The following is a 309-nucleotide window of genomic DNA, read 5'->3' as shown; positions in this document are numbered from 1 at the left end:
TTTCCCTAAGTTGGGAAGTTAAAATTTTATTCGGTTTATTTAAAAAATCAGGGTTCAGGGGAATTTGTTTTAATTTTTGAAATAAGCTCGGAAATCGTATTTCAGGGAATTTGTTCATATTAATTTTTCACAATTCAGGATATTTTACTAGTAAATACATAGCCTTTATAGGAGGGTGCTACTGAATAGTTCACATTGAGAGAAGTAATTTCAACAATGCATTAAATATTCTCAATTCATATGCACGTGTAGGTTTTTGTCCAGCACAGGTTTGAAACATATTTAAATAAATATATATACACACACGTG

General features: G+C 29.8%; 1 protein-coding gene across 1 annotated transcript in view; it reads right to left on the bottom strand.

Annotated features, from left to right (window-relative positions):
- The window catches only part of LOC119588702, a 103,718-nt gene that overhangs the window by 84,251 nt on the left and 19,158 nt on the right, over window positions 1-309 (bottom strand).

The sequence above is a fragment of the Penaeus monodon genome, chromosome 24 (assembly GCF_015228065.2).
Source record: "Penaeus monodon isolate SGIC_2016 chromosome 24, NSTDA_Pmon_1, whole genome shotgun sequence".
Classification (NCBI taxonomy): domain Eukaryota; kingdom Metazoa; phylum Arthropoda; class Malacostraca; order Decapoda; family Penaeidae; genus Penaeus; species Penaeus monodon.
Note: the sequence above shows the minus strand (reverse complement) of the source record. Positions and strands in the feature narration are given on the sequence as shown.